The sequence below is a fragment of the Delphinus delphis genome, chromosome 2, assembly GCF_949987515.2.
Source record: "Delphinus delphis chromosome 2, mDelDel1.2, whole genome shotgun sequence".
NCBI lineage: Eukaryota > Metazoa > Chordata > Mammalia > Artiodactyla > Delphinidae > Delphinus > Delphinus delphis.
Genome location: NC_082684.1, coordinates 92525879 through 92546729, shown reverse-complemented (window position 1 = coordinate 92546729; position 20851 = coordinate 92525879). Strand labels below are relative to the sequence as shown.

Below are 20851 nucleotides of genomic sequence, written 5' to 3'. Positions count from 1 at the left end.
TATTCTTTATCTGCCTTTACATTCACGTAGGGTGTGACCTATATTATGGATCCTGTGCCTTTCTAGAAACATGAAACATCGGGATTATTTTGCTACTTACAGTTATAGCCACTGCATTTATAGGCTACGTGCTACCATGAGGACAAATGTCATTCTGAGGGGTGACAGTCATTACAAACCTGCTCTCAGCAATCCCATATATTGGCACCACTCTTGTCGAATGAACCAGAAGGATTTTTCCCGATCCGTTCGACAAGAGTGGTCATAGGACCACTCTTAAGGTGGTACTAGGATTTTTTCCCCAGCTTCCTCCTTGCAGAGCTGCCTGGAGCTGGCTCTCTTCCCCCACTGAAGGACACTAAAACTTTCAAGGTAGACTTTTCTACGTGACTCTCTCCTCCAGGGTCTGCCTACAGGTTCCTCTCCCCTAGACTATTACTACTTTTTCAGAAGTGCTTTTACGTTCCACTTATGAACCAATAAATTATATTAAAGTTTCAGGTTACATTTTTTTCCCCTCCACAGCACCGCCCTCCTAACTCTTGGAGATGGATAAAAAGGCAGCCAAGGTTAGAGGAGGGGAATAGCCATTCTTAGCATTTGTGTAAAAGTTTAGTAATTATAAGGGTGGGGCTAACTTTCCTACAAGTTAATAAAGAATTAAATTTTTCTTTCAAGGTTTCTCAACTGAGTCATATAAATATATTAAACTCACGGTTAACAACTTGCATCAATGAAATGATACAGGTTCATGTGAATCATCCTATTCTAGTTCAAACAGGACCTAAATTTATTCATCAATTCTAATCGTTTCTTCTTTCACAATGTGTCTTGTAATCACCCCTCCCTTCTAGTCCCACTGTCATTACCCAAATTTACACTATTATTCCCTTTCCTACTTGAACTATCCTGCAGTGATCTCCAAACTTATATTCCTGTCTTAATCTCTCATTCCTGCAACCTACCTTGAGGTTGGTGCCATCGGATTGAGCTCCTAACACACAGCTTGACTCACGTTACTACCCAGAACACTTCCTGCTTCCCCAGTGTTTACTACAATCCAAATTCCTGCACGCAACAAGCTCGGTCCCAATAGGATCTCTTCCCTTCAGCCAAAATGGCCTATGTGTAGTTACCCAAACACTCCCTGCTCCTGGGTATACTCATTAATCCATACAGAAATGGTTTCTTGCCCTTTCTCTCCCTGTCAAAATTTCACCTCTTTCTGAAGGTTCCATTTAAACTTTATGCTCCGTGAAACCATGAGACAGTGCCAATAATTTTATAATTTTATACATGTTAATATAATCCAGGTTATAGAATACACATTTTGAAAGGAAGTAAAATGACTTTGGTAACTGTAGTTTAAAATTGTTCTTTCTAAAAATTGAGGTTGAAACAAAATGTTTAAAATTCTAGCTTTAGGATTCCATATGTTTCAGTTTTACTTTTGAACTACGTCACCTCCCCTAATCATGGGCCAAGTTACAAAATCAGAGCATGGGGGTGGGGTGGGGGTGGGTATAAAAAGAGAGTATTGGTTCATTTCTACTGTAATGTCCCATTTATGAAAAAATCATCTAGTTTCCAGGTCCACTGGTATTTATGGCTGCAGCACAAAAGGGCACGATAAAGTGACATCCACTAAGATCACAAAATAGTGCTATTTAGCTGACAAACCACTGTGCTATGTCCCAGTTTGCAAAGACTTTTTTTAAACTCTGAATTATAAAATTTCTCAAATATACAGGGCAGTAGAGAAGGTACAATAGCAAATTCCACAAGCCCATCACCTAGACTGAACAGTTAATCACTTTTTGCCATATTTGCTTCAATTGATATTTTGCTGGTGTTTTAAAATAAATTATAGATGTCACATTTGCTCCCTACATATTTCAGTGTGCAACTCTATAAAATAAGGATATTTTCTTACATAACCTCCATATCATTACCACATCTAACAAAATTACCAATGATTCCTTAATATCATCTCATATTCAGTCCATATTTAAACTTTCCCAGTTTAAATTTCAGTCAATTTACAGCAGAATCCAAGCAAAGTCCACACATTATATTCAGTCTTATGTCTAATAAGTCTCTTTTCATCAAGAATTTACAGTGATTTTTGATACTCTGGATTGTCAATGTCATATATATAAAATACAAGTATATTTTAGGGCCACATCCTGTAATAAAATTCAATATAGTCCATAAGCAACAGTATGCTTTGGTTTTCCTCAGGATTACATAGTCCTTTAAGATTAAATATTTTCCTTTAGGATTAAATATTCTCAAATAGAAACTGTTCAGAGAGATGTGTTTTTTCATATTAAACCTTAGGACTGGTGTTTTGATTTGTGACAAGAAACATTCAGAACACACTGAGCAGATTACCAGAACCTCACAAACCTGGCACCTCCTTGTGTCTACTCTCTATTGCAGAGTGTTTCACAGCAAGACTTCAGGAGAGAAACGTCTAATGAGGACTCTTCCTGGGCGTTCTGAAGATGTGTGAGAGATTGCCATTGCTCACACCACTGAATGGTAGTTAACTCAGACGACAAAGGAAAGGGCAGAAAGGGCATCTGTTTTCAATTGTGATATAAAAATCTTGACAAAGGCTACAACAAATCTGGAGACCACCCTTTAGGAGGGAAACCAGTTCTGTGTTGTCTGGTCATCACAAATGCTCTCTGGATCCAGGGTTCTGGCTTGTTATATGCTGGCAACTCAACAGGTCTCTGTTGTGCAGATACCAAAAAGTCCAAGAAAATCTGAAACTTTGTCTATGGACAAAGCTTTCTTCCCTATCCAGTTAACTTTAAAATGGATGCTCCATCTCTCTATAAACTCTTATAATCCTTGACAGCAATTATTATATTAAAGGATAAAGGAATTGTTTCTTACTGCATGAATGCTCATTGCTGCATGACTACTTCCAAAGCAAATTCAGTTTAAGAATATAACACCAGGACTTCCCTGGTGGCGCAGTGGTTAAGAATGCGCCTGCCAATGCAGGGGACACGGGTTCGAGCCCTGGTACGGGAAGATCCCACATGCCGTGGAGCAACTAAGCCCGTGCGCCACAACTACTGAGCCTGCACTCTAGAGCCCACGAGCCACAACTACTGAACCCATGAGCCACAACTACTAAGTCTGTGTGCCACAACTACTGAAGCCCGCACGCCTAGAGCCCATGCTCCACAACAAAGAGAAGCCACTGCAATGAGAAACCCGTTCACCGCAACAAGAGGAAGCCCGAGCACAGCAATGAAAACCCAACGCAACCAAAAATAAATAAGTTTAAAAAAATAAAAAGAATATAACACCAGGTGCCATTTTCCTAAAATACTGCTAGTGTCCTATCCCATCCATGGGAAATCTGAGGCTTCAAAGCAGGATATATCACATGGATTTTGAAACAATGACTTCCTCCTCCATGAATCTTAGGTAATTTCTGAATCTAATCCTAAAGTCATGACAGAGATTCTGAGATCTCAATGATCACAGCCATAAACACTTAAACTGCAACAGCTGTACAGTAAATTCACTTGAATAATTATTTATTTGCTAGCTCTAAACTTTCCTTTCCCTCTGACTTCCTTGCTGAACCTCCAGTACACCACACAGGCTCCTGCCTGAGGCCCACTGCCACAGCTGTTTTGTTAGCCTGGAATGCTCTTCCCCCTGATCTTGACCTAGCTGGCCCCTCCTTGTCGTTCAAGTCTCAGCTGTCACAGCTTCAAGAAGACTTGCCCTCAACTCCAGTCTAGAGTAACTCCCTCACATACACGTTCTTTCCATCCTGTTTTATTCTCCCAAAACTATTTTATTTATTCTCCCAAACGCCATCCAATTTTCTTGTGTGTTCATTTGTTCAATGGTCTGTGGTTATCTCTCACCACTAGAAGTTCAGCTTCAGGAGAGCAAGGGCCTTGTCTAATCTCTTCACTTTTGTATCTTTAGCAGCTAAAATAGGGTCTGGCACCACAGGAGGGTCTCAATAAATGTTTATTGAAAGAATGGTTCAGTTCCTAGTCTTTGTACAAAACTGCACCAAAACACGGAAAAATCAACAATAGGGAATATGAGGAAGACCTACTAATTTGGCAGTTACTGCTTACTAGCACCTTCACCAAAAAGTGGGGGAAATTCCCTAAAAGAAGGTTTGGAGATAACTGGTAAACTCCAGTGTCCAAAGTATACCTAATGCCCAATGTCACAGATGACTAAGAATCGTTTATCCTGTATTTTGTTTCACAGATGTGGGAGAAAAGAGAGTTCTAAAACAACCAAAATGTGTTTCAAATAAAAGGGAAGGAATAGAAAATAGATCATCATAACCAGTTAAAATAGAAGTTCTTTTTTTTTCTTTTAGACAACTGTTGTAGCAAAATTGTGCCTACTTACTTCTACCATAAAAAGATGGCTATGTAGCTTATGATCAGAGGCCATCTCTAATCAAGGAATCTAAACCAGGGCACAAATAATTGGTTATCTTGTTATATCTTTGGTGGGAAAGGATGAGAAAAAGCCTGTGACAGAAGAAACACACTGGGCACTATTTTCCTCATAAAAGCTCTGAGAGCACCAGGTCAGCAGTAGATGGAGGATATGCTCGTTCAATCTCTGAAAGAGCCCCACTGATTTAATTTTTTCACTGATTTAATTTTACATTCTGCACTCAAGAGCTGGTAGCCTCCCCTTTATTACCTCATCTTCTACTAAGAGTGATGCCAGAGCACTGAGTAAGATGACCATCCAACGACAGTCAACCAAATAGCTCTTAGTGAGGCCTGGCCTTGTGCCCCACTCTATGCTCCAAATGACAGGAAAGACCTATTAAATAGAAGCCCTTGCTATGAGGAACTTACAGCTCAGTTAAACAAATAAGACAGCCTATGAGACCACTGGAGAGTGACCAACCACAGCAGATATCCAGGGGCTGTAAATGCTAGAGGCGCACCAAGAAGACAGGGTTTGGTGAGGGAAGAGCTGTAGTGGGAAGTGTCACAGGAGAAGTGCCTGAGCTACAGAGCTTCCTTGCTGTGAGGACAGGATGGCCAAAGGCCCAAGCTGAGACCAGGCAGAGCCTGTTGATGGGCTGAAGGGGGCAAACTGACCAGAACGGGGGGCAGCCTCTTGAGGAGGCCGTCCTCACATCTGAGGCTTTAACATCCTCTGCTACACATGTCACACAAAGGCTGGAAACTCACAACCCGTGGTCCATACCCAACCACAGTGATGCTTTTTTTTTTTTTTAACATCTTTATTGGAGTATAACTGCTTTACAATGGTGTGTTAGTTTCTGCTTTATAACAAAGTGAATCAGCTATACATATACATATATCCCCATATCTCCTCCCTCTTGCGTCTCCCGCCCACCCTCCCTATGCCACCCCTCTAGGTGGTCACAAAGCACCAAGTTGATCTCCCTGTGCTATGCAGCTGCTTCCCACTAGCTAGCTATCTTACGTTTGGTAGTGTATATATGTCCATGCCTCTCTCGCTTTGTCACAGCTTACCCTTCCCCCTCCCCGTGTCCTCAAGTCTGTTCTCTGCATCTGCATCTTTATTCCTGTCCTGCCCCTAGATTCTTTAGAACCATTTTATTTTTTTTAGATTCCATATATATGTGTTAGCATACAGTATTTGTTTTTCTCTTTCTGACTTACTTCACTCTGTATGACAGACTGTAGGTCCATCCACCTCATTACAAATAACTCAATTTCGTTTCTTTTTATGGCTGAGTAATATTCCATTGTATATATGTGCCACATCTTCTTTATCCATTCATCTGTCCATGGACACTTAGGTTGCTTCCATGTCCTGGCTATTGTAAATAGAGCTGCAATGAACATTGGGGTACATGTGTCTTTTTGAATTATGGTTTTCTCAGGGTATATGCCCCGTAATGGATTACTGGGTCGTATGGTAGTTCTATTTTTAGTTTTTTAAGGAACCTCCATACTGTTCTCCATACTGGCTGTATCAATTTACATTCCCACCAACAGTGCAAGAGGGTTCCCTTTTTTCCACACCCTCTCTAGTATTTGTTGTTTGTAGATTTTCTGATGATGCCCATTGTAACAGGTGTGAGGTGATACCTCATTGTAGTTTTGATTTATATTTCTCTAATAATTAATGATGTTGAGCAGCTTTTCATGTGCTTCTTGGCCATCTGTATGTCTTCTTGGGACAAATGTCTATTTAGGTCATCTGCCCATTTTTGGATTGGGTTGTTTGTTCTTTTACTATTGAGCTGCATGAGCTGTTTATATATATTGGAGATTAATCCTTTGTCCATTGATTTGTTTGCAAATATTTTCTCCCATTCTGAGGGTTGTCTTTTCGTATTTGTAGTTTCCTTTGCTGTGCAAAAGCTTTTAAGTTTCACTAGGTCCTATTTGTTTATTTTTGTTTTTATTTCCATTTCTCTAGGAGGTGAGTCAAAAAGGATCTTGCTGTGATTTATGTCATAGAGTATTCTGCCTCTTCAATAAGTGGTGCTGGGAAAACTGGACAGCTTCATGTAAAAGAATGAAATTAGAACACTCCCTAACACCATACACAAGAATAAACTCAAAATGGATTAAAGACCTAAATGTAAGGCCAGACACTATAAAACTCTTAGAGGAAAACATAGGCACAGTGATGCTTTCTTGACCCACATACTGTTTTTTTAACTGGGAAATTTTTCATAAGAATCTGGATTTCTGCTTTCCCTTGAAAATCTGAAAGGCCTGGCAGTACTGAACCTACATTCTTGCACAACAGCTGTTGGCTGGAGCTGAGGAGCAGCTAGCCATTTAGACAGGGCATGCACTTCATTTCCATGCAGTCCCCACCATTCCCAATTATCTGATGGCTAGACTGCCTCATTAGTTTACATGTCTGCCTGGTCCCTCTAGGCATCTGTGTGTGGGACTCTTTTTCCATAAAACTGTCTATTACAGGAATTCTTGGCTAGAGAGAGAAGAGTGGACAAACCAAGTGAGTCATCGTGCCATAATGGGCCACTGTTACTGTTACTAATGAATCTCCCCTCCCTTAGGTGCACTGACAGTTCCGTATGGAACAAATGTCCATTTTCTTGTAAATTCTACTCTTTGGACTTAGTTCTGCTCCCCAGACATTTGTAAACACCTGACAGCCCTTGAGAGATCTGAAGAAAGCTCTCATGCCTTATGGTTTTCACACATGGAGGAGGATCCACTTTGTGCCGGTTTTAATACTGAGGGAAAAACAACGAACAAGATAAGCTCTTTACCCTCAAGAAGTAAGTCCAGGGGACTTCCCTGGTGGTCCAGTGGTAAAGAATCCACCTTACAATGCAGGGGGTGCAGGTTTGATCCCTGGTCAGGGGACTAAGATCCTGCATGCCACGGGGCAACTAAGCCCACGCGCCACAACTACTGAGCTCGCGCGCCTCAACTAGAGAGCTGGCGTGCTGCAAACTACAGAGCCCACGTGCTCTGGGACCTGCATGCCCCAACTAGAGAGAAGCCCGTGCGCATCAACAAAGAGCCCCCGCGCTGCAACGAAAGATCCCGCATGCCTCAACGAAGATCCCATGTGCCGCAACTAAAACCTGACACAGCCAAAAATAAAAATAAAATAAATAAATAAATAATAAAAATAAATCTTAAAAAAAAAAAAGAAGCAGGTCTAACAGAAGACAAGTGTTGGTGAGGATGTGGAGAAACTGCTACCCTTGCACATCGTTGCTGGGAATGCAAACTGGTGCAGCCTCTATGAAAAACAGTACAAAGGTTCCTCAAAAAATTTAAAATAGAACTACCTTAGGATCCAGCAATCTCACTTCTGGGTATATCCAAAAGTATTGAAATCAGGATCTCAAAGAGTTATTACCACTTCCATGTTCACTGCAGCTCTATTCACAATAGCTAAGCTGTGGAAGCAAACTAAATGTCCATCAATGAATGAATGGATTGAAAGAATGATATATACATTATTATTATTATAGAATATTATTAAGCCTTAAACATGAAAGAAATTCTGCAATATGCAACAACACGGATGGACCTCTTGAGGACATTATGCTAAGTGAAATAAGCCAGACACAGGAAAACAACTATTGCATGATTCCATCTACATGAGATAGATAGAATCATCACATTCATAAAATCGAAGGCCAGAATGGTGGTTACCAGAGACTAAGGGAGCAAAAAGTGGAGAGTTATTTATCAACAGACAAAAAGTTTCACCTAAGTAAGATGAATGAGCTCTAGAGACTTACTGTACATTTACCTATAGTTAACAATAATGTACTGTACACTTAAAATTTGTTATGAGGATAGATTTCATATCAAGTGTTCTTACCACAATAAAAAATAAAATAAAATAAATTTTTAATAAAAAAGAAGTAATAGGGCTTCCCTGGTGGCGCAGTGGTTGAGAGTCCACCTGCCGAAGCAGGGGACACAGGTTCATGCCCCGGTCCGGGAAGATCCCACATGCCGCAGAGTGGCTGGGCCTGTGAGCCATGGCCGCTGAGCCTGCGCGTCCGGAGCCTGTGCTCCACAACGGGACAGGCCACAACAGTGAGAGGCACGCGTACCACAAAAAAAAAAAAGAAGTAATAGTCCACTAGAGAGAAATAGTTAGATATGAACAATAAAGGGTAACAGGTGAAAGGGAGCTCCTCACAGCTAAAGTAGAGGCACAAAGTCAAGAGGGTGTCCTGATCTGGAAGCAGAAGCTGAGACAAAAAACTTGGGTGCAGGTAGTAGAAATCCAGGAAGCAGGAGGACAAGAATAAGGCAAGTGAGACAGGAAAGAAGAAAAGCAAATAAAAGGTGCTTAATATGCAGGTCACCACTGTGAACAACCACGGCCTAATAGCTTGGGGGCCTCTCCAAAGAACCACGTAGTATGTGTCCCAGAATTGGCCCACCTGTGGATGGGAAGGCTGGGGCATTTATCCACGGACACTCCCATGTTGTCCCCAGAGAGGTTAACTTCTCCACAAAGATGTGCCTGGACAGCACGGCTACCTTCAGTGACTTTGGAGAATGCCCAGGACAGCAAAGAGACACTCGTGCCAGCTGCTAGCTTGACAGGGGCTGCTGGCAACGCTGAAAGCAGGTGAGCCGAGGGGATGCGGAATAGTGATCATGACCTTCACAGTCCTCCCGTGAAAAGGTGAAACAGCCAAGTCTAAAAGATGAGTAGGTGTCCAGCAAACCAACTAAAAGCTAGGGTGAGAAGCAAAGAAAAAGAATGGGAATTTAAGACAGAAGGAACTTCATGAACAAAGACATGGAGATTAAAAACCATGAAGTGGGCTTCCCTGGTGGTGCGGTGGTTGGGAGTCCGCCTGCCGATGCAGGGGACACGGGTTCGTGCCCCGGTCCTGGAGGATCCCACGTGCGGGGGAGCGGCTGGGCCCGTGAGCCATGGCCACTGAGCCTGCGCGTCCGGAGCCTGTGCTCCGCAGCGGGAGAAGTGCTTTTAGAGAATCCATAGTACTTGGATCTGATTGGAGCATAGAAAGAGGATGAAGACCAGAAGCAACAAGAAACACAGTGAAAGAGAAAAATGGAAGCAGTAGGCAGAGGTCAGATCACAAGGGCTTTATATTATGCTAAGTTAGGTGTTTACATTGTATCCTGTACATAAGTGGTTCTTGGCCTTTTCAGGGTTATAGAGCCTTTTGAGAATCAAATAAAAGCTATGGACCTTCTCCCTCATCTGAGTGCATAAATATCTGAAATTCTACACATAGTACAACATACAGATTCCATAACACAATCCTTTGATTCAGGTTAAGAATTCCAGCTGGAAACAAGAAAACATTACTGGGTCTTTAGCAACTATATAGTCAGGATTATTGTTTGTAAACAACAGAAACCTACATGAACTAACTTAATCAAAAGGAATTAATTTTAAAGTTATTAGGGAGCTCACAAAATCTATTAAGATTACAGATTCCTAATCTCTATTAGAACTTGAGAACCCACGTGGGGATGGGTCAGACGCCAGGGGAAACAGGCAGTGGGGACCATTGCCGAAGGCTCTCCGCAAGTCTGGATATGACATTGGACTCTAGATACTTTGTCAATGAACCCTGTGGCTATTAGACTCAAAGCCCAAGACCTAAGCATGTGCCAGGACACAGGACGAACTGAGGACCCTTGCTCACACTCAGGTGACAAGTGACCTGTGAGAGGCAAATCTGACCCCTCAGTTTCCACCACAGGAGGCAAGACCTCTCACCAGTGTGCATACAGCAGCAGATTTCCCCAGGAAAGGGGCCTGGATGCCAAGTAGTTAAACTATGGCATCTGCCCCAGCAGGAGCGAAATATCACAGCTCTGTTAGCATTTAAGTTTTTTCTCCAGACCAGCCCTCCAGTTTCTCTCACATGATTGGATTTCAACTCTCCTTCACTGATTATTTCTCTGAACACACGTTAGTCTGTGTATGCCCTTCTTAAAAGTGGTTACCCCAGTTGGTCTGAGGAGTGCAAAGCAGAGCTGGACCATCATCTCCCTCATTCTCAATACAGTGAGTTTCTTCACGTAGCCTCGCAGAGCCAAACTGCGTAAAGATTGTGTGGCGATGGAAGAACGCAGAGCACTGGTTTTCGAGCTAAAAAGTGATAAATATTTAGGAAATCAGACTTAACTTGGATAGAGACTTCATCTCAGGATAATGAATCAAAACAAAATACTTTCCCACTGTTTGGGTGGGGGGCTAAAGGCAGTTGTGGTTTTAGCCATCTTTGCACAGTCATGGAGTTGCACGCTACTGGCCAATTTCTCTCCAAACACAAAGCTCCACTGGGCTACACCAAGAGCTGGTTTCCAAGGATGGCCATCCAGAGGTGGGTGGGGGAGACCACTTCAGAATCCACTCCAGAGCCCTCTGTTTTCCTATGCAGCACAGTGGTAAGTCCCAGCTCTGAGGCATAGAATCTTTGGAGTATTTAAGCAGTAGAATGGAAAACCACTATACAATCCTCATGGAAGTTGGACTGTGGTTTCAAATTTATTTTCCTAGTAATAATATTTTTCATAAATGTGAAGTTTCTGAAATGGTCAAACCCACAAAAAATAAACTGCTGTTTTCAGCCACATTAATGTCCCATTCCCATGCTGCAAAGACTAAATTAAATTAGCATTTTACATTTAAGGGGGAAAAAAGCTTTAACTACCTGCTTTTAAAAAGCAAAACCACTGATGAAAAAAATATATATGCACTTTCAACACAAACCACATTAATCCACGGAAAAGTACATTCCAAGAGGCACTTGTGAATATTTTCAAATCCACAGCATAATGCCATCTTGTCTGTACACAGTAACAGCGCCCGCACGTTTATAGCTTCACTTTCTCAGAGTTCCAGGAGCAGCAAGAGCCAGCACTGTCTGTGTCATAATAAATTCTACTCCTCTGTCTTGAAACCTTTGCTTCACTCTGCTGTGGTCACCGTCACCTGCATTCTACTCTCTGGCAATATAGTAAGCTCCTGTTAACCCCTGGGCCACTCAAATGACGAGACAGAGTCCATCGCTCCCTTCCTTTTCATTCTATACTCTACCTTCCTAGTTCAGATTCTTATCATCCCAGGTCTGAACAAATACTCTACCTTCTCACGGGTCTCCCTCTCACCTCCTATCAACATGTATACAGCTGCCATAATAAACTTCCCAAATCACCGTTTTGTTGGGGTGTTCCCCACTATTTCATTGCATCAAATGCTGATTATTTTTTCATTCTCCAATAAATGAGGGCACACACATTCCAATCCAGGACACACCGAGTCTTCTGAATGTGCCCAATCCTTTCCTACCTCTTACGGTGTGTTTGTGTCACTTCCTGCTTGCAATACCACACTCCATCACTGCCTGTCCAACAGGGGAGGCTCTGCATTGGTACTGTACCCAGACTAGTTCTGTAATCCCCGAATCTCAGGGTCAGCACGAATGCCCCTCCTCCATGAGGCTCTCCCAGAACATTCCAGTAACTGATTACTGTGTGTTCCCTTCTAAGTATAATTATCACACACTACTTTATGAGGGCAAAGATCATCTTTATAGCCCAACCTAATAGAGTGTCTTGAATAGAGCAGGTTCTCAATAAATGTCACCTCCCATCCCATCAGCAAAGGAAGAACCTGAGGTTGCTTGCTCGATGAGCTGCATTTTTATGTTCCCCTCTCTTTCTTGAGGAAACTATACTTTCCAATTAACTTTCCAGAACTGCCCTAAAACTTTGCTTTTGAAGAACGTGAGAGGAGCAGAAAATCTCAAGTCATCTGAAAAGGAGCTCAGGGAGTTGGGAAGGAATCTTGGTCAGAGCTGAATGAAGGGCTATGGAAAACAATGGTCACACTTGCCTAGAGCTGGCCTGTCCTGGTATTTTAATACAAAAGGGAAAGAGTTCTTGTCTTTGTTTTCTCCTATGAACTGAATTACGGGGGGGGAAAATGTAAGAGACAAAGAAGATGAAGAAGAAGCAAAGGAGAAATCAGTGTATCTGAGAAATAAGTAGTATGTTTCCATCAGAACACTTTAATGATAACTTTATTGTTGTCTTCCCACAAAATGATAAATAAATGACAGCAAGGACTATCTGCCCTTCCTGATTGCTAATGCATCGTCTGTAGCACGGTGCTTGAATAGTTGCCCTCAACCGAGTATTTGTTGAGCAGGGGAATAAAAATTTGCTTCTGGTTTCTTATAGTATTCACTTATTTGACAATATGGTCAAAAAGTAGTTGTTTACCGAAGTACAACAACAGTTTAAGCAAGTGAGAAGCTGTGTTATGTGCCATGAAAAAGACCCAACAAGACGACACAGGATGTTGCCCAGAGTTTGCTGTTGAGCAGCTTGCACCGGAGCAGACCAGGAAGGTGACATGGGCACTGGATGAGGGGAGACTGGGAGTGAGGGAGCTCTGACTCGTTTGAAATGTGGCCCTCTTCTTAATTTCCTCATGGCAAGTATTGAAGATAATATACCTACACTACACCTAGACTTTCCAAAATGCAGTGTAGTATTAGGGAAGATAAAAATGTTTCAATTTCACAAACATCTAATGAGATGTCCCTATTCTCAAGGTGCCTGCAAACATAACCGGTGATATCCTGAAGAGATAAATAAGGATGCTGCTATTTCACAGAAGCCTATGATTGCAAATGTGTTTATGCAGCTCTCTGGGGACCAGGGTGAGAAGTGAATGCGCACAGGCGTGAGTTTGTTTGTGGTTTCTCTGTGTTTGTGTTTATGTGCTTCTTCATAAACAAGCCGTGTGTACATGTCAGTCTTTCCCCTTTATCAAATTCAATTTCGCTTTATTTTTATCCATATGACTCTTTCCCTTTTGATCTTCATCTCTCTGTCCCCTTCCCCCATAAGTATAAAATACAGAAATGAAGCATATATCTTGTTATTTCTTGTGTTCATTGAGTAGAATTTTACATCCCTTGTTCTTGGAACAGGTTATAGTTTCCCATTAAAGAATAAACATATTGCTTTCCTATGCAGGTGGTCTCTGTTTTTTTTTAACGTTGCATCAGTGGTCCTTGACAGAAGAAAGGCTTTCTAACATTAGAGAGGTCTTTGGACTGAAGGGATGCTCATTCTTGTGGTCTCTCCTACCCCATTCCCTCCTAAAGACAATAAGAGGAATCATCTTCCTCAAACTTTTTTTTTTAAAAAACTATGCAATGTCTCTGCCCTTAACATAGAGTGGTGCCCTGTCATGTTTTCATCTGGAACTTACAGCATGACTGATGATCAATTGATGTTTCATGCAGTTAAAACTATGAATGTCTAATTTTTCCAGAGAGGAAGTGCAGATGGCCAACAGGCACATGAAAAGATGTTCAACATCGCTAACCACCAGGGAAACGCAAATCAAAACCACAATGAGATATCACCTCACACCTGTCAGAATGGCTATCATTAAAAAGAACACAAATAACAAATGTTGGTGAGGATGTGGAGAAAAGGGAACCTTTGTGCACTGTTGGTGGGAATGTAAATTGGTGCAGTCACTATGGAAAACAGTAGGGAGACTCCTCAAAAAACTAAAAGTGGAACTACCATATGATCCAGTAATTCCTCTCCTGGGTAGACAGCCAAAAAAACCCAAAAACACTAATGCAAAAAGATACAAGCACCCCAATATTCATAGCAGCATTATTTACAATTGTCAAGATATGGAAGCAACCCAAGTGTCCATCAACAGATGAATGGATAAAGCTGATGTGAGAATACACAAACACACACACACACACACACACACACACACACACACACAATGGAATACTACTCAGCCATAAAAAAGAATGAAATTTTGCCATGTGCAGCAACATGGATGGACTTGGAGGGCATTATACTAAGCGAAATAAATCAGACAGAGAAAGACAAATACTGTATGATATCACTTATATGTAGAATCTAAAAAATACAACAAACTAGTAGATTTAACAACAACAAAAAAAAGCAGAGTCACAGATATAGAGAACAAACTAATGGTTACCAGTGGGGAGAGGGAAAAGAGGAGGGGCAATATAGAGGTGGGGGAGTAAGAGGTACAAACTATTAGGTATAAAATAAGCTACAAGGGTATATTGTACTACATGAGAAATATAGCCAATATTTTATAACTATAAATGGAGTATAACCTTTAAAAATTGTGAATCACTATGCTATATACCTGTAATATATAATATTTTACAGCAACTATACTTCAATTTAAAAAACTGTGAATGTCTATACAGATATAATGGATAATAATTTTTGTTGTCATTACAATTGATATTTGGCAATAATCTGCAAAAATCACTAGATACATGGATAGTAACTCACCTCTGCTGACTTGAATGGAAACAAATTGGGAACATATTTACACGAGTAGGAAAAGGTATACAGTTTCTAATTTAGAAGTTCTTATTAGGAAACTTTCTTCCACCTGAAGCTAGGTACTTTGAAAAATAACAAAGGATAGGAAGTAAATAACTAATATCGAACAGCAGGAGATATTTTCCTGGACCACGCCCTAAGATTCTAGAATGACAGCTTCCTGAAAAGAGACTGAGTGAACGCCACAAGACAGGGAAGAAAATGATAAACCACCAGGACTAAGAAGGCTTTCACCAGAAAAAGTGCAGATAAAATGCCAGTATGAGAGAGATGTGCAACTTCAAAACATGTCACAGTAGGTCTAATTATTAAGTGAAAATAATTTGGAATTTGGTCAAGAACAATATCTGTCATCCCAGATGTCTGGAAAGAAATGTCAATTCCATATTTTTATATGAGAAAGTAAACTGGTTTTCACTGGTATCCCACATCTGCTGGCATGGAGCAGCGGCCAGGTCCATGGCACCTCCAGGCCCCACTGACCCTTCCTTCAGCTTCTCCTACTCTTGGACCAGGTACATGCTTGGCTTCTGCTGCAGGACACGGGTATAATCAAAGTGGGAGACCTGGAGGTGGTGAGAGTCTGACCCTGGTTCCAGTGCACCTTCATGGGCTCTGGCTTGTCCTTGCTCTCCCCCACTTCACATCCATCATCACTTCCTGGCTATCTTTCCTACTGGCTTCAGGCTTCAGCACCAGATGCAAAGATATAGCCTTATAGAGACTGTTCAAACAGCTTTCACAATTGCATGTGGTCAAATCTATATAACAAATCCCTTTCTCTGATAGAACCCTGACTGACAGCCTCAGGTCACATAATGGTTAAGACTGTAGGGGGAGGTCTCCGGGGTTAGACTACATGGGTTTGAATCCCAACTCTGCTACTTTTAGCTGCGTGAGCTTGGGCAAGTTAATTAATTGTTCTGTGCCTTGGTTTCCTCATCTGTAAAGTAGCAAAATATTGGAACCTACCTTATGGGATGTTCCTATAGCATCAAAACCATCCGACGCTAGTCCTTATTCTTTAGGTTCCTCTAAATTAAATCTATGTAACCTGTGCTATATTTCACTTACAAAGATTTGAAATGTTTTAAGGAAAAGCCCATATGTGAACTAAAAGACCACTTTGAAAAGCTCTGAGATGCAAGACAGAATGTTCTCTTGGCTGGAAAACCTTGGTAACACTCTCTGTTTACAGAACAAAAAAGGAATATTCATCAGTGTTAACAGTTATGTCAGTGAACACAAACCTAATTAGAATTGTAATGGCCAAATGCATTTGCTTTTGTCTTTTAAACAGAATTTCAAACAAACAAAAACTACACCTACCAAAAAATTCCTTATTCACTAGAGGAAGTTCGACTATCACATCTCAACAGTGTGAGCAGATGAGGAGAGTTGGGGAGAGCGGGCAGAAGGAGCTGGGAATACATCAGTACTGAAATGTGTGCGTCTGGATGTGTTTTTTTTGTTTGTGTGTTTTGTTTTGTTTTGTTGGGTTTTTTTTGCGGTACGCGGGCCTCTCACTGCTGTGGCCTCTCCCGCTGCGGAGCACAGGCTCCGGACGCGCAGGCTCAGCGGCCATGGCTCACCGGCCCAGCTGCTCCGTGGCATGTGGGATCTTCCCGGACCAGGGCACGAATCCGTGTCCCCTGCATCGGTAGGCGGACTCTCAACCACTGCGCCACCAGGGAAGCCCCGAATGTGTTTATGACACAGTTTACAGCCTTGGAAAGAATCATTTCATGTAGGTACTCTGAACGTGAGGAACATGAGGACCATGTTAACAAACAAGTATAGCAAATGTTTTAAAAGTACTTAGAATAGTGCTTGTCACATAGTTAAATGTTCAATGTTAGTTATTGTTAATAATATCATTAATGTACATGAAGAGATTTTTCTTAAAGGCTAGATATAACCACTCTCTAGCTGGACTTTGAGTGCCTTCTTGAATTGGCTTCCTACCCTTTACTTCTCCATATGAATAGAAGAAAATTAATTTAACACATTTATTCATTTAGCAAACATTTGCTAGGTACCACAGGAATACAGAAATGCACAAAACAAGGACCCTTTTTCAAGGATACAGATGCTGCTGGAGGATGGTGCCTCATGACTCACATTTAGCTGCTGTGACTCTTTCAGGATTTATTTCTGGGAAATGCCATTATGGCAACTACTGTATGCGAATTTCATGTGATGCTACAAGAGCTGTTTCCAGCTTGCTTTCATAGCTGTGGGTCACCAGAGTCTACGGGGTTGCTGTTATTAGGAGAGTAGATATCCCCTTCCTCCTTTCCTGAAGCATGCATGGTCTCCCTGAAGCTGATGGTCAATACACAAGGATGACCTTCCTAGAGGGAGGAAAATTTTCTTCTTTGGGAAAGATGATCAGAGTGTTTGACAGAGGAAAATGTTTAGTCTCGTTGGTCTAACTCTCTACCACATCTTCTACTGCTGGCCCTGCCCAAATCACATTAACTCAAGAAACTTGGGGAACTCAAGGGTTTGAAGGTACAGGTATGAAGAGGCGATCAAGCTCATAGGTTCATTCTGGGCCCGCCTCAGTCTAAGATGACCAAGTGTATTTAAGACTACTGCAGGGGTCAACTTGTCTTCAAAATGTACCTGCAGAATCTGTTTCATTTTAGCTCTTTTAAAACTCTCACACAAGTGAATGAAAATTCCAGAATTCTCTGGCTTTTGTGGCTCCAGAATGGCCTCAGGAGCCAGAAACAAGGCTCTGTGGGTAAGAGGGAGATTCTGAGCTCTGGCCTACCCATCAGTGGCTCAGGCACCAACCAGTACACAGCACATATCACAGCTGCGTACGTGATTCCTACACACTGGTACTGTTCTGCTGTTCCTACAGAAGTTGGGTTTTTAAGATGCCATGTCTTTAAAATCAGACTTAATAGAGTATGTTTGCACTGCATTTTCAGTTCCTTAAATATCTGAAGAGGCAAAGGTGAACCAGTGAATAGGGGTATGTAATGCACACATCTGAAAGAGGAAGAGGAAAACCCAGGAAGGAAGTCTCATCCCCAAGTATTTGGGGTAACAGTTCAGCCCATTTCTTCCTAGAAATTAAAGAAGCTTTACTCCTGGCATGGTCCTGCCCTCTGTGGCCAGACAGCTGAGAAGTCAACAGGAGCTGAGGCACAAAAAGGAGAGACTAGGCAGAGGAGGAAAGGAAAAAGACCTAAGTGAAAGCAAATTTTCCCCATACTTGACTTCCAAAACAACTAAAGCATATCTTTTGTGCATAACAGAAATAGTTATTTGACTTATTCTTTTATACTTTGTTTCATAAGAATCTATTACCTTGCAAAAATGAAAACAAAAGACAAAACTAAAGGACTCATTTTTATTTGGCCTTATTAGGAGTCCATCACACAGATTTTAAGGATTTCTGCTCAACCAATATCTGTAAACTCTAGAAAGGTCCTTTGGAGTTTCTTCTAGGCTCTTTACAGAAAACTTTTCTTCAAACTTCTTATAAGAACAACAACTGAATGTGTTGAAATCATAGAATTTAGTACCTGATATCTTACGAGCTATTTTTAAATCAATTTCCTTGATATTGAGAACACAACTGGAAATTGAAATTACTGACCGACTCCAAGTACCTTTATACTTCTCCATTAGATAAAAAATAAACTACTCTTCTTAGAGTTAACTGAGATAATCCATGAGGACTATACTTTTATCAAACGAGAAAATTCCACAGCACTTCTCATGGCTCTTCTGTAACAGAAGAGCTCATGCACATTCTGGCCAAGTTGAGCTTGCTCCTTAGATGAAGCAAGCTACTGGATGCCACACGGCTTTACATCTTCTAAGGCAAAGGCACCAGAATGGGAAATAGCCAAAAGGAAACTCTTTAACCACAAGGTAACCTATCTTCATCACTTCTCTTTAGTTTCAAGAGAAAACCATAGCCAAGAAAAATCAAAACTTTATATTCCCTTCCTTACTTAGTACAGGATTGCTAAAGCCAGCTGATTAATACACTGAGATAAAAAGTGCTGGCAGCAAGAGTGTTGGATTACATCAAAAGCCTGGGATTTGGGATCTGGCTCCAGCACTTACTACCTCTCTAGTTTTGTAACTACATGTAACTCTATGACCTCAGTTTCCTCATCTGTGAAATGAGGATAACCATGTGCCCCAGGGTTATTATGAGATTCAAATCAGATAATGCAGGTAAAGAGTAATGTATAAACCATAAACTAAATAAATAAGTTTTTTGGGTTTTTTTTTTTTTTACTCTGTATGTCTTCCTAAAGAGCAGTCTATGCCAGTGCCTTATACTTGCTCAAAAGCCATGATTATCGCTCGTGACTTTGGAAATCACAGGATCCAAACAAATTAGTCAGCAACTGGACAGCACTCTGTCAGCACATGGTCACAGGCAAAGTTGGTAATCCAAGCAAGGAGATTCGTGTCCATCCCAGCAGAGTGCATCTGAGCAGCAGGGCCACCCAACCCGGAGCACAGGCTGAGCAGTCCTGAAAGGAATGCTCCCAGTAAATTCTCCCTTTCTTAAACCAGCACCCACACCACCTGACCCAGTCTCTACCTCAGTTTCCATTTACTCCCTCATGGACTCCTCTGTTTAACCTCCAGTGTGTGTCTTTGACTTTGCTCCCATGGTAGATACGTGTGCCCATCTCTCCTGGCTCTGACCACAGTTTCACCTTTTCCTCTGGGGTCACACCTTAGGAAACACCCTTCCCAAATCAGCCTGGCCCCGAGCTTCTAGAAACCCAAACATTATGCCACACTCTTAGATGATTCCTATCTGTGAGCAGGCCTGACAAATAATCCTTAAATTTTTTCCTAACCAGTAATCCTTAAATTTTTCCCTACCAGTCCTTAGTGATGGATTATAGCCATTCTAAACAATGTCTAAAGGATTTGAGAATTTTGCTTTGTGTGTGTATGTGTGTTTAACTTTAACCGTCTCTAAGGATTTCTAAATCTAATTATTGGAAATTTGGAAAAAGAAAATAACATGGGCCTTTGGAACGCTGGCTAGTTTAGCAGAGGCTGCAAGCCACAGTTTGACTGTAAACATCTCTCCTTGTACTCTCAACTCAAGGTCAGCATCTCCCAACTCACACTCATATCCAGGTAAAGAAACAAAGGAATTTTGGCAGAAAGAGAACATTGGATTTCATATCCCTTTGAGAAAGGCGTGGATTTCCATGATGGGAAAATCAGTCCAAGTCAAAACTAAGTATGTTAAAGTGTAGGCATCTGGAATAAAGGGGTGGTGGCACTCTCCAGAGTCCCCTGCTGGGCGCACACGTCATCTGTGCCTCCACTCCTACAGTCTAAGGACAGTGCCACATTCAATAAGAATCATATTTTCTAAAGGGGTAATAGAAGCATTCAGTTAAGGTCTTAGGCCAACCAAAGCACAAACTCAGAAGGAACAAGGCAAAGATATAAATGGATTTTGATTTCTAAAGTTAAAGCTGTGTGCCAAGAGAATTCAGCAGGAAATTTGGCTGAGGTTAGATGGCTGGATTCAGAGAGTAAATCAAGTGACATTAATCTAGGAGACTCCAGAATCCCACAGACTGATTTATGTTCATAGTTTTTTTAAAACTTACTTATTATGAAACCAAAAGGGGGAATCCTTTGAGGATGGTAGAATTACAAAATGGATTCATTCTATCAACATAGGTTTTGTTTGCACTCAATAAACCTAAGTAAATTATAGAAAGTCATGTAAGTGGGCCAGTAGGAAAGTTATTTTAGATAAAGAGGTAAGATTAAGTATTCATCATTCTTACAAAAACAATGAAATCATTATTCTTTAGCGGGACAAAACTTAAATATATACATAAATAGCAATGCATATCCTATGATTAGCAAATTATCCTTTGTGTTTTCCAAGGTTTTCGGAGAAATTAACTTATTCCCAGAAATGCTTATTCAAAAGA

General features: G+C 41.2%; 2 protein-coding genes across 8 annotated transcripts in view; one reads left to right on the top strand and one right to left on the bottom strand.

Annotated features, from left to right (window-relative positions):
- FAM227B (family with sequence similarity 227 member B) overlaps positions 1 to 2962 on the top strand; it is a 279436-nt gene extending 276474 nt beyond the window's left edge. Inside the window, exon 17 of the mRNA XM_069540461.1 lies at positions 2443 to 2962. The gene's annotated coding sequence lies outside the window, so the exon portion shown is untranslated. The remainder of the gene's footprint in view (positions 1 to 2442) is intronic.
- GALK2 (galactokinase 2) overlaps positions 1 to 20851 on the bottom strand; it is a 137315-nt gene that overhangs the window by 18360 nt on the left and 98104 nt on the right. The gene's annotated exons all lie outside the window — the stretch shown is intronic.